Source organism: Microtus oregoni, unplaced genomic scaffold, assembly GCF_018167655.1.
Source record: "Microtus oregoni isolate MIOR12 unplaced genomic scaffold, Mior012 000047F_ref0000412, whole genome shotgun sequence".
NCBI lineage: Eukaryota > Metazoa > Chordata > Mammalia > Rodentia > Cricetidae > Microtus > Microtus oregoni.
In genome coordinates this window covers 4,856,189-4,869,452 of record NW_024543221.1, presented here as the reverse complement: position 1 = coordinate 4,869,452, position 13,264 = coordinate 4,856,189, and the positions used below count along the sequence as shown (strand labels likewise).

Below are 13,264 nucleotides of genomic sequence, written 5' to 3'. Positions count from 1 at the left end.
GTATGCCAGCCACCACAGCCTAGGAACGCCTCATCTCACACTGCACCCTAACCAAAATTGTCCCTCAAAAAACCGAAAATGACTGACCTGATGAAGGGATGAGCATTTGATGGGAATATTGTCTAGGCTCATTGTCTATTAAGTTTTACATTCCTCAAAATGCAAAGCAAGAGCAAGGAGTTGGTGACGCACTCCATCACTTTGGGGAGGCAGAGGAAGATGAATCTCTGAGTTCAAGGCCAGACTGCTCTACAGAGTGAGTTCCAGGACAACCAGAGCTACACAAAACTTTAAAAAAAAATGAAGCAGCCGGGCGGTGGTGGCACACGCCTTTAATCCCAGCACTCTGGAGGCAGAGGCAGGCGGATCTCTGTGAGTTCGAGACCAGCCTGGTCTACAAGAGCTAGTTCCAGGACAGGCTCCAAAACCACAGAGAAACCCTGTCTCGAAAAACCAAAAAAAAAAAAAAAAATGAAGCTTTATGATCACACCAGGCATAAGGCCTGTCTGTTAAATCCTTCTTTTCTACCCCCCTTCCATTCCTCTCCTTCCCTCCTTCCTAGCTCACAACTGAGGATGTTTGGTCTTTTGCCAGTCCATCTGAGACACACCCTAACAGCATCCTATGATTTACTGCTTCATCAAAACTCTCCGTGTCTGCCTGGGCCTGCAGACGTGCTGGAATTCTTTTCTTTCCATGTGAACACAGGCAATCACAGCTTTTGACATAGAGATGCTGTATCTGGCTAGTGAACTGATGCTGTGGAAGAGGGACCAATCCAAGCCTCCCAAAGCAAGGATGTGGGAACAGAGCAAAGAGGAAAAGCAAGAGGGGTTTATTTTCAAGGAACATGGAGGCTGGAGAAAACCTATTCTCTAGTGTGAGTCACGACAGAATGCAGCTGATAATCAGGAAAAGCACCTGCCAGCAAGCCTGGTGGCCTGAGTTTAATCCCTGGACTCACATCATGAAGGAGAGAACCAGCTCACACAAGGTGTTTTCTGATCTCTACACACATTACACACATACTGTGACACACACACAAATACACACAATACATCTTCTTTCTTTCTTTTTTTGTTTTTGTTTGCTTTATTTTGTTTTCTTTCTTTCTTTTTCTTTTTTTTTGGTTTTTCGAGACAGGGTTTCTCTGTGTTTTGGAGCCTGTCCTGGAACTAGCTCTTGTAGACCAGGCTGGTCTTGAACTCACAGAGATCCGCCTGCCTCTGCCTCCCGAGTGCTGGGATTAAAGGCGTGCACCACCACCGCCCGGCTTTATTTTGTTTTTCAAGACACGGTTTCTCTGTGTAGCCTTGACTGTCCCAGAACTCTCTTTTATAGATCAGGCTGGCCTTGAACTCACAGAGATCCACCTGCCTCTCCCTCCCAAGTGAAAGGTATGCGCCACCATTGCCCAGCGAAGAAAAGATTTTTCAAGAGATCAGTTGCATTATCCAGAAGGGAGGGTGAGAGGGTTGGAGAGGAGGGAAAGGTAGGAACAGGGAAAGAGAGAGAAAAGACTGGTGTCCACAAAGCTTCGCAAGGATCATGAGTCTCAAATCTGTATCCTTAATCCAGAAAATACTCTGAGCTGTGATGACTGGTAGACCATGCAGCTTGAATCCAGGTGGGCTGGGTCTGACTGTCACATCAGTGTCTGAGACCCACACAGGATGCAGGATCAGGAGCAAGATAACGTCCCCAGAGGCCAACAACTCCCTACCAAAGGGATCCTCCCAGCACCCCCAGTTCACGATGGCTCAGGAAGCCGAGGGTTTGTTCAGTTTGGATCCTCATTATCTCCAGCCTCATTTTCAGATTTGCCTTCCCTGAACACCCAAGTGTTGAGCGGCCACCTCTCAGCCACTGTCAGGGGAGGGGCCCTGGCCTCTTCCCAGCCTGCAAACCCTGGAAGGTGCTGTGAAATGTCCTCTGAGGCTTTGAGTCATGGGAATCTCGTATTAATTCTAGACTCTCCGCACGTCCTTTCATCTGAAGATCTCAGAGACATGGACAAACACTAATTATTCTCACGGCACTGCTTAGAAGTAAACAGACATCAGGACTCAGCTGGTCCTCACGGAGGCTTCTTTGCCAGCATCTGGGCGCTTCAGGTTCCATCCATCAGTTACTGTATTTGTTTATGTCTCGTGGAGCCAGGGAGGTATCTGGGGCTGTGTGCATGCTAAATAGGTGCTCTCCCACTGACCTTTATCCTCGGCTTCACATTATCTACTTAAGAAAAAAATACATCTCTTTCCAATTTGCAGGGGACATGAGATTGCCTAGCTGTGGGTGGAAATCTGGGCTGTACAAAAAAGTTCTGACTCCAGAGAACTCGAATTAAAGGCGTGTGTCGCCCATAACACCCAGCTAACCATCAAGTAGCCCTTAAACATACATTATGTGTTACTTTTTTCTTCTTCTCTGGGACAGGGTCTTGTGTAGCCCAGGCAGGCGGGTGAGGGTCAAGTTTCATTTTTTACCTTCTTGCCACTCCCTCGTGAGTGCTAGCATTACAGGCATGGACACTGCCTGACTGGATGTAGTATTAGAAACCAAACCCAGAGCTTCATGCCTGCTAGGCACTCTACCAACCCAACTACATACGTCCCCAGACTCTCCGCACAGCCCTCTTCCTTCTTCTGAGTTTTATGCGTATAAATGCTTGCCCATACATCTGTGCACCACCTGTGCACAGGGCCCACAGAGGCTGAAGAAGACATCCCCTGAACGGGACATCTGATCCTCTGGAACTGGAGTTACAGATGGTTTTGAGATGCTATGTGGGTGCTGGGTACTGAACCCAGATCCTCTGAAAGAGCAGTCAGTGCTCCCAATCATGGAGTCACCTATCCAGCCCCCTCCTCACCTCCTCCTCTTCTACCTCCTTCGCTTCTTCTTTGACAGAGTCTATGTAGCAAATACAGGCCTCAAACTCTTCTTAGAAAAGATTTATGGTTTGTAATCATTCATGTGTCTGTGTACAGTTATGTGCATGTGAGCTGCCCAGGAGGTCAAAGGTGTTGGGTCCCCCAGTCTAGAATTATAGGCCTGAGGAACTCAGGTCCTCTACATGAGTTCAGAGATTATGGAGCCATCTCTCCATTTCCCTCAAACTCGTCATCTTCCTGCCTCAGTCTCCCAAATTCTGGGATTACAGGTGTGGACCACGAAGTCTGCCTTTTCTCTCTGAATATTTTCAATCCAAAGTTGATAAGATCTGCAGATGCAGAATCTATCAATATGGAGGGTCAATCATGTATACAATCCAGAAAAAAACACTGTTAATTAAGAGTTAATTTAAAGCAGGGCAATGGTGGCACACTCCTTTAATCCCAGCCCTCGGGAGGCAGATAGAGGAGAATCTCTGTGAGTTCAAGGCCTGCCTGGTCTACAAAGCGAGTTCCAGGACTGCCAGAGCTAAACAGTGAAACCCTGTCTCTGGGTAAACACCCTTGCCCAAGGCTGACAAACTGTGCTCCTTCACCAGGACTCACCTCTTAGAAGAATCAACTCTCACAAGTCACCTTCCGGCCTCCACATGAGCTCTATAGAAACATGGCCTCTCTATCTCTATAAAGCTTGAAAAGATTTCAAAAAGTCAATATCCTAGAACAACTGGTCAATTATCTTTTCTTAAAAAAATATTTATTATTATTATTATTATTATTATTTTAAATATAGAATGCTTCGTGAATTTGTGTATTATCCTTGCAAAGGAGCCATGCTAATCTTCTCTTGTATCATTCCAACTTTTAGTACATGTACTGCCAAAGCAAGAATTATTATTTTTAATTATATGTATCTGTATGTGGGTATGTGCATGAGTGAAAATGTCAGAGGAGATCCCCTGGAGCTAGAGTTACAAATAGTTGGGACTGCCTGATGTGGGTTCTGGAAGTCAAGCTTGGGTCCATTGCTCCAGCACTGCCAACTATTCTCTTTAAGATTTCATTTGTCGCCAGGGGTGGTGGCGCACGCCTTTAATCCCAGCACTGGGGAGGCAGAGGCAGGCGAATCTCTGGGAGATCGAGGCCAGTTTGGTCTACAAGAGCTAGTTCCAGGACAGGCTCCAGAGCTACAGAGAAACCCTGTCTCAAAAAACCAAAAAATTTCATTTGTCACCAGGTGGTAGTGACACATGCCATCCTAGCACTCAGAGGCAGGCAGATTCTTAAGTTTGAGGCCAGCCTGGTTTACAGAACAAGTTCCAGGACAGCCAGGGCTACACAGAGAAACTTTGTTTAGAGGGAAATTTTTTATTTGTCTTTTTTCATCCTGCAGTTTTGATTTGACATTATTTAAACACTTTCTCCTTCCTTCCTTCCTTCCTTCCTTCTGTTTGCTTTGTTTTTAAATACAATCTCACTTTGTAGCCCAAGCAAACTCATTGTGATTCTCCTGCCATTGCCTCTCAAGTTCTGGGATTATAGATTCATACCACATGTATAACTAGTATACATTTTTCTTCTCATTAACTCCAAAAAACACACTGTAACAATCAACCATCTGCATCTGCATTATATTTGCATTGTAGTTAATATTCCCATTAATCTAGAAATGATTCAGTACACAGAAGATATGGATAGGTTATGCGCAAGTGTCACACATAAGGGGCTTTCTTGGTCATGTACAGATTGTAGTATTTCACGGGATCCCACAACAAATTCCTCATGGATATTGAAGGGTGACTATGTATGTGTGTATTTGCACACACAAAGACATAAATACACATACATACATACATGTTCTCACACATATGTACATTTGTATATACACATATACATAAACACATACACATATGAAGTCTTGATTTGATTTGTCATGTGTGAAATAACACAGTCTTTGATACATATAACGAATTTCTTTAGTGTACACACAAATTGTGTATATCCTACTCTTACAATAATCTTTTTTGTTGGAAGACATAACAAAATGAAAAGTAAATTTAGGGCAAACTAAAATATACTATCTCTCAACTTGTGATACAAAGGGTGTGGATTTTAATTATTTCATTTTTTGCCCTTAATCATTTCGCGAGAGAAAAGATCTTTTTCTCTTGTTCTCATCCCCTTCTGCATTTCCCCCGTTTTCTGTAAGCCATTTCTCCAATATGTCAATTTGTGGTATTTTATTTAGGCCGCTGAACAGTAAGTAGTAGATTGCATTGAAGATAAGAACAGTTCCAAAAACAGCTGTTTGCCTCTCTGGTTTTTGTTCTCCCAGTAACAAAGCTTCATGCCTTTAATTATAGCTTGAGACGGTGTGCTGAAATATTTATTCTCTGAATAATGACTGGATTTTCATTTCCTAATTGGCATATGTATTTAGTACCTTTGCCACTACCCAAATCTGAGAATGAGAAGATGTGGGCTCTATGTAGAACACTTTTGATAGCTGCCCCCTAACCTCAGCAGTGTTACAATAAGCAAGGGAAGGGCAAATACTATATATTTCAATTCCACATATTTAATGCTTGACCAACAAAGCTAGGGCTTACAAATTAAACCATCCACGTGTGATCTACAGCACATAGTGTAATTGTGGCCACTCTTTGGGGCCCTTGGTCTGGGAACATGCCTTACGTATTCTGAAATGGAATGTCAGGTCCTTGGGAGCAGTTCCCACGAGATAACACTCCACCCACATTGGTGACTGGCTTGCAAGGACTGGGAGAGTAGGTTAGATGAAGAGATTACCAGCTTGAACACCGTCTGCCAAGATGCATTTGTGCTTTCCTAAGTGGGGAATCCACAACAGTATCATTTGGGCTATCCACCTCCCACTATCATTAGCTCCATGGTGTTTGAAACAAGACACCACCTTTCACTTGCAGCACACCTCTGTGGGAAACCCAAGATGCGTGGCCCTGTGAGTGCGGTCCCCAGATAATGCTCATTCCCTTCCGTTCCTTTGGCAGCGTTTATCCAGCCTGGAGTTGGAAGTGGAGCAAGGGGCAGATGTACAGAGCCCAATGCTGTACAAGAGGCCATATCACAGCCGCTGACAGGCTTTGTGGGTGACTGGAGAGAAGCACTCATGTGTAGAGGGGGCAGAGCCAGTGTGGGAACAGGCTCTCTATAGCCAACAGCAGCAAGCCACTATGTGTTAGAAGCACTGGGGCTCTACATTCCCCCAGAGACCATGGCATCCATCTATAGTCCTCTGAAGGGGAACCTGCACTCTTCCCACAGGAGAAACACCGCACAGACCTAAGACTGGAGCCCATCGAGGTGATGTGGTGACTAGAGCTGGCCACGCCCAAACACATGAGCACACAGCTTACTCATAGGATGCAAACAAAGCCAGCTCTCCTGGGCAGGGCTCCTCAGCCCCAGAGGACTGTGGGGGCTGGGCTCTGTGCTGACTGGTGTGGCTGCCCAGAGCCCTTCTCCTCTTAGTCATTCCCAGGCACAAGCTAGAGGCAGAACCTGCTCCATATCCAGTTCTGACGACGAGGATGCAACCAGGTGCCTTACACATCACTGCGCTCTCCTCCACAGCTCCTCGCAGCAGGAAAGGGGTTTCCTTCCCTCTTAGGCCCAGGCGTGTGTCTGGATGCAACTACCGTGAGGTTTATTCAGCCATGTCCTCTGACAACGAGAGGAAAGAGAGGACTGGGCAGTAGAGACGGCCTCATCGATCCCACACCATTACCACCTTCAGCGCTAACAGCTGGAGGCAGTCTGAGCCTCTAAACCCAAAGTTTCGTTTACTCCCATGACAACCCTGGGTGTGGCCCAAGGAGACCGGAAGTGTGGGCTAGAAGGGTTGGCAGGACACATAGGCAGGAAGTAGACTATAAGTAGAACTAACACAGCCACAGGTCTCGAGGCTGAAGTCCCTGCTCACCTGCCCTTTTGTTTACCTCTAGCGCTGGGTGGGATGTTTCTGGAGCATTGTGTCCTTTTCCTTTGGTAATCCCTAGTTCCCGTTGCTGGCCTCTGGTACTTGGAGGGACAATGCAAGAAGAAGACAGGCTATTTCCTTTACAGTTAGACAACATGAAACTCCTTTGCACCCTCCTGAATCTACCCCACCCCAAAGGAACAACATATTTTTGCTTAGATGAAATCTAAGTATTTTGTCTGGCAATGTTGACACACTCCTTTAATCCCAGCACTCAGGAGGCAGAGGCAGGTGGATCTTTGAGTTCGAGGCCAGCCTGGTCTATAGAGTGAGTTCCAGTACAGCCATAGCTACGTAGTGAGACCCTATCTCAAGAAACAAAACAAAACAACAAACAAAAAGCAAAGGAAGGAAAAAAGAAGAAGAAATCTAAGTGTCTTAATCACAAACAACTGACTGCTGACTTGGGGAACTGTGGGGAAGTGCAGGAGTAGAAAGGCCACCTTCAGGTAGAAAGGTAGCTCTATTCACCCCAGCCAGGATATATGGAGAACCTGCTACTGACAAGCATCATGGCAGCTGCTGCCTCCAGAATCTGTAAACACTCTGTTCTAGTTGTTTTTTCTGTTGCTATAATAAAAAACACTCTGTTTGACAAAAAGCAACATGGGGAGGAAAAGGGTTCATTTAGCTTCCATTTATAGGTCACAATGCATCATTAAGGTAAGTCAGGGCAGGAACCCAGGGTAAAAATCCTGGAGGCAGAAACCAGTGAGAGGAATGCTGCTCACTGGCCCATGTGCCACTCAGCTTTCTGATATAGCGAAGGCCCCCCCCCCACACACCCCTAAGGATGGTGCTGCTCACCATAGGCTGGTCCCTTCGGTCCCTTCAAACCAGTCCTCAGTCAGGATGGTCTCTCACAGGCACAGGCCAGTCTGATCTGGGCAATCCCTCAGCTGAGACTCCCTTAGATGATGCCAGCCTCTGCCAGCCTGACAGTAGATGCTAACTAGAACATCCTGCTTCTGTCCTCGCATGGTGCTAACGATCAAGTGGAGAAAACGTCAATCAAATGAGTGTTCAATGATAATTTATGATGAAAGGTCAATTTATAAAATTTAAAAACAACAGGAACACATTAGTGTTTTGTTCTGGTTTTCCACTGGTGGTGTTGGGTGCCAGGAGTCGGTACAAGCTAGACAAGTGCTCTACCACTGAAATACAGGCATAGCCCTATAACCAGGCCAGGCTGCGCATTGTAAAGAGATCCGGCCTCAGAAAACTTTTTTTTTTTTTGGTTTTTCAAGACAGGGTTTCTCTGTAGTTTTGGTGCCTGTCCTGGAACTAGCTCTTGTAGACCAGGCTGGCCTCGAACTCCCAGAGATCCGCCTGCCTCTGCCTCCCGAGTGCTGGGATTAAAAGCGCGCGCCACCACCGCCCGGCCAGGCCTCAGAAAACTTATAAACACATATGCACAGTGTTGAGCAGCCCTCCCTCCACCATCTCCTCCATGACTCTTTCACAAAATTGAAGCTATACCACTTAAAACACCTCCAAATTTCCCTCTCCTTTAACCCAGCTATTAATTTTGTTTGTTTTGAGACAGGGTCTTGCTATGCTGCCCAGGTTGGCCTTGAACTCAGAGAAATCCATCTACTTCTTCTGTCTTCAGAGTGCAGGGATCAAAAGCGTCACCATCACACAGGCTCTTGATACTTTTAAGGAGGTGATCCTAGGGAGACTAGAAGCGGGGAGAGAGTCAGAGGGAAGGAAAATGGGGTGAAGGGACAGCATGACTCAAGCTGTTACCGCTGTGATAGGGGCCGGTGACCCTCTGGGGTCTCTGAGGGACAGCACAGAACAGGCTTTTGAGTGTCCCTACCCAGAAGAAGGAAGTGAAGAGGCTTCTGATTGCCACTCACCGTGAGCCAAAGCCTGCTCATAGGACATTAGCTCCCCAGCACACCGTGTATCCAGGGAAGAATCACTGGTGCTTGCAGGACAGCTACTGGAATGTACTAGAAAGTTGAGGAAGTGGAACTGGATCCTATAGGAATTTTGAGTTCTTTGTAGAGATCAGTCTATGTGGCTTTTATAGGCCCCACCCGCTTTTCACCAAAGCTCTCTTGAATGTGAGCAGACCTCGTGACTCTCTAACCACTCTCTAATATGGCAAAGTCGGTGACGCTATGAAAGATTCTCTTCTTCTATTGTTGTTGCTTTGAGACAGGATCTCACTCTAAAACCCACACTCCTCGAACTCATGGCAGTCATCTTGTCTCCACCTCCCACGTGCCAGGATTATAGTCAGAAACACCAAGCCTGGCTTAAGATTCTGTCTAGTTAACTCTTTCTCCCTTTTTGGTTTCTAGTAACCTCTGCCGTTTATAAAAGGACCTCTGCAGGAGTTAAGAGGCAAAGAATTGCCAGCATCTTTAGAGTTAAAAGCAGTGTTCTCCCAACATTCAGCAAGTAGCCCGAGCCTTGGTCTAGCAGCAGAAGGAACTGGGTCCCGCTACAGTCTGAATCTGGAGGCAGAACCCGTCCTAGGCAGGCCTGGAGGTGAAACGAGCTCTGGCTAAGAGCGTAATGACAATCTTGGGATGGTTAGGTCTATACCACGGTTAGGCCTCCGACTCAGTGGCTGTGAGGCTGTAAATGGGTGCTGTGTTAAACCACTATGTTTGTGGGAATGTGTTACATAGCATAGAAAATAAACACACGTGCCACCTTGTTACAGAAGCTTCGGACCTGAGCAAAGTACCTCAGCACCATCTTTTCTTCTTGTCACCTTTATGCTACCACAATGTTTACACATTAATGTACTGCTTTTCTTTTTTTAAGAGTATTTTAAGGATTTATTTAACTTTATTTTCTGTGCATTGGTATGAAGGTGTCAGATCCCCTGGAACCGGATTTACAGACAATTTTGGGGTGCCATGTGGGAATTGAACCCGGGTCCCCTGGAAAAGCAGTCAGTGCTCTTAACCGCCAAGCCATCTCTCCAGCCCCGTGTATTGCTTTTCTTATTACAAAGGTATGGTGGCTAATATTGATTGTCAACTTGATTGGACTAGAAAATGCCTAGGCCATTAGTAAAGCACACGCAGGCTGTACTGTGAGAATACCCCAGAGACTGATCTGAGGGCTCCAACCTGATAAAAGGATTAACCCTCAGTGGGTCCATCATAAAAATCACATTAAGAAGTGGTGAAATGGGGCTGGAGAGATGGCTCAGAGGTTAAGAGCACTGACTGCTGGCTGCTCTTCCAGAGGTCCTGAGTTCAATTCCTAGCAATCATGGAACCACGTGGTGGCTCACAACCACCTATGAGATCTGGTGCATACGTGTAGACAGACAATACATAACAAATTATTAATCTTTAATAAAAGAGAAGTGGTGAGATGCCGTGGCCTGCACAGCTTAGGGATTGGCCTCACTGGAGTGAAAGGGAATGAGGAAACACACATAGAAAGCTGGAACAGGGGCTGTGTGCTCTGATGGATGCACCAGCAGCCCAGAAACTCTGCATTCATTTCACGCATCTAAACAAAGAGGCAGAGGTACTGTAGACAGAAGAACAAGGAGAAGGGCTAACCAATCTCAGTAGGAGTCCTCTGTTGACTGAGGTTTCTCTTTGGGACTTAACGACTGCGGGAACTGGGCAGGACAAAAACCTCAGTCAACAGTCCTCTACAGGGGAGCAGTCTCAGGGTGCAAACACCCCAGAAGAGGAAGCTGTGGTTGGTATTTCTACATAAACTGGTTTTAGCTAAAGGTCAATTGTTTGTACCATCTGTACTTGGACCAGAGAGAGGCTTTGCCATTTCCCAAGACTAACCAGGGGAGACTTTGCCATTCCCATGGGTCTGAAGCACTGCAGTCCTTGGCATTCAAGACTTCATCTGCTTCACACACACTCGGGGCTCCCTCCCCTCCCCACTCTGAAGGTAATAGGTAGGCTTAGCTGGAGGAAGCAGGTCACTGGGGATGTCCTTGGGACTGCGTCTTACCCTGGTGCCTTCCTGGAGGGCTCTTTTTTCCACTTCCTGGATTGTCAGAAGGGAAGTAAACTGACCAACTGACCTTCTCTGCTAGGCCTTCTCCACCAGGATGGCCTGAGCCCTCTGAAACTGTGAGCTAAGGAAATTCCCTTAAGTTGTCAGGTATTTTGATGTAGCAATGGGAAAAGTAGCTAATACAAAACACATAAACACTTGCTTAGCATGAACAAAGCCTAGGTTCCATACACAGCACTATAGAAATGAACGAACACCTAAAAACTAAAGCTGACCCTTGAATCTCTTTCCTAGTTCCTGTCTTGTCACATGACCTGTCTTACTAGAGGCTCCTGACATGACATCAACCACCATGATCCTCACCAGAACTAAGCAGATGTTCCCTATAACCTGGGACCTCTAAAACCTCTTAAACAAAATACCTTTCTTTTTATTGGGGGTGGGGATATTTTGAGACAGAGTCTCTCTGTGTAGCCCTGGCTGCCCTGGAACTTGCTCTATAGACCAGGTTGGCCTTGAACTCAGAAATCCATCCACCTGCCTCTGCCTCCCAAGTGCTGGGATTAAAGGTTTATGCCCTTCTGCCCAGCAAATCTCTTTCCTTTATAAATATCTAGCCTCAATTATTTGGTTATGGCAATTGAAACTAAGACATATAGCTATCATCCAAAAATATTTTAGGAGGGATCCAGACCGAGAGCCAGTGTGAGACTGGAGCAATCAGGGACTGTTTCTTGATGATGTCTCTGTGCGAGAGATGTTGGCAGAAGTCGTACCGTTTCCCTCCATGTTCTCGGTAAACAGGGAGGTGGTGATCTGTGCTTAGGATTAAATTTAAATTAAATTAAATTAAAATTAGGACAACTTCAATGATTCTTCCCAAAAGATAGCCTTGTTCTTTTCCAAAGGATCAAGTTCTCTCGGCTCTCTGATGCAGGCTGCTATGCATTGCTGGGTTTTACTATCATAAAAATAATGAGAGTTTCAAAACGCCAAGTCTGGAGCCAGCCTGACCAGTCTGAATCCTTATTATCATTCCTCTGCGACCTTGGACAAGTAACTTTGTCTCTGCCTCAGTTTTCTCCTCTGTAAAGTGGGAGTGATAATCATAGCATCTGTTCCATAGCTGCTGGGAGGATTAAGGGAGCAGACAGGCCCTCCAGGACTCCACCCGAGGAAGCCTGTGCTCTTCGCAGTATGTCTCATCTTTACTAGTGCTTTGCCTTATTAAAGTAATATTTTGACATTTATTTATTTAAGGGAGTACGTAAGTGGGCCCACACTCACTTTCAGGAATTGATTCTCTCCTTCCATCATGTGCGTCTCAGGGATGGAGCTGAGGTCGTCAGACTCGGCAGCAAACACCTTTCTGGGCCCTGCTTTACAGGTTTCTGATGGAAAGAGGCTGCTGCGGCACGCACGAGAGGCAGCAGGCAGTAACCTGAGCAAGCACAAAGCCAGGTAGGAAACCAGGGGAAAGTCGGCACAGTTAACACTTGCTTGGAGAAAGCCAAAAGCTCTCGGCGAAATGTCTCCTTTCAGACACTCTAAGTGTCTGTGTCAGGAATTACAGGGGGTAAGAACAAAGCCAAGAATCCACTCCAGTCCACATAGAAGTGTGGGTAGGTACTGGGCGAGAGCAGTCTTTCTTGCTCTTTCCTCGGGTGCCCCAGAAGTCAGCCCAGATGAGGGGGAGGTGCTAGCAGGGGGTGTTTTGGGGACACAGCTGGCCATCTCAGGTTATTAAATTCAAAGAGCAGGAAACAGAGTTAACTGATGGAGCCCCGAGGGACCGGGTGGGACAGGAAGAAAGGTTCCTTTCGGCTTTCTGCGCTTCAGGGTCCTGCAGCTTCACCTCTCCATCTCTAATGACTTAGTGGCTTCTGCTGCTTTTTCCCCCTAACTTCTGTGATACTGAAGATGGAACCCAGGACCTTGTGTATGTTCTCCATGGCTGGGGACACAGCTCAGTTACTAAGAGTGCTTGCCTCTGTTATTCACCAACAACAGTCGAAGCTGAGAGTGTTTTGGAGGATTTCACGGTAGTGTCAATCCCCCCTCCCTTTCTCCGTAGATAAGATACAAGAAAATAAATGCTGCACTGAGGCTGACAAATTAAGAAGGGTGATGTTTAAATAGCTGTGGTTCTTGTTTCTTCTGTGGCGGTGGTTGTCTTTCCCGTAGCCCAGGATAGCCTGGAATACAATATGTATCTTAGGCTAGTCTTGAGCTGGAGACAATCCTCCATCTTCACACACACACACACACACACACACACACACACACACACTACAGGCCTGTACCATCATACCCAAGTTCAGTTGGATATTTTTTGTTTTTCTAAGAAAAGAAGCTGCTGGCAGTGGTGGTGCACACCTTTAATCCCAG

At 46.3% G+C, this 13,264-nt stretch overlaps 1 non-coding gene across 1 annotated transcript; it reads right to left on the bottom strand.

The window, feature by feature from the left end:
- Window positions 1-3,678: 3,678 nt before the first annotated feature.
- On the bottom strand, window positions 3,679-3,783 carry LOC121435954. Its single transcript, XR_005972633.1, has one exon. It is a non-coding gene; the product is annotated as a U6 spliceosomal RNA (small nuclear RNA).
- Window positions 3,784-13,264: the final 9,481 nt, after the last annotated feature.